General features: G+C 45.8%; 1 non-coding gene across 1 annotated transcript; it reads right to left on the bottom strand.

The window, feature by feature from the left end:
- Positions 1 to 323: 323 nt before the first annotated feature.
- Positions 324 to 396, bottom strand: TRNAQ-UUG (transfer RNA glutamine (anticodon UUG)). Its single transcript has one exon. It is a non-coding gene; the product is annotated as a tRNA-Gln (tRNA).
- Positions 397 to 674: the final 278 nt, after the last annotated feature.

Below are 674 nucleotides of genomic sequence, written 5' to 3' on the forward strand. Positions count from 1 at the left end.
TTGTTGATTTAGGACGTAAATAGAAATCAATTATATTAATCATTTGTTTTGTTTCGTCCCATGGTATCTCATCTGCTCTATTTTGGAGGATAATATCCAACAATGAATTTAGAATTTAGGTTTCTGGGCTTTCGGCATCTAAGGCCATTTAGCCAGTCACGTTTTAAGGGATGACGTCCCTCGGCGAGCACACTTTCCAGGGAAAGGGAAGGAAGGAAGTGGCCTGGGACCTGTATGTTAGGTACCACCTCGGCATTTCCCTGGTGTGAATGAGGAAAACCCAGGAAAACCTCATTCACGGGTTTTACACTTTCTCGACCGAGTGCCCCACCGGGAATCGAACCCGGGACCGCTCGCACCAAAAGCGAGAGCGTTAGCGACTACGCTACGCGGGGCCACTATCCAAAAAGGGATCAAGTGGTATCAAACTATGTCTATTGTAAACCAAAGCGTAGATTGAGCTTCGCGTTCTCTAAAGCATTCGGCTCACTGTACTCAAGAAGGGGTCTCGCGCTCACTTGCACTCGGGGTCTAGCTTGCTGTTCACTTATAGTGCTTCTTGTCACATGTCCACAATTAAAGACCTATCGTGGTCACGAGCCCAAGGCTTTTTGTGTTCGACCCATTTGTTCATTTTACCCCACAAAATCGCCTTTTTTCAGTGTTATAAAATT

Source organism: Thermobia domestica, chromosome 3 (assembly GCF_964235325.1).
Source record: "Thermobia domestica chromosome 3, izTheDome1.hap1.1, whole genome shotgun sequence".
In the NCBI taxonomy this organism is placed as follows: Eukaryota; Metazoa; Arthropoda; class Insecta; order Zygentoma; family Lepismatidae; genus Thermobia; species Thermobia domestica.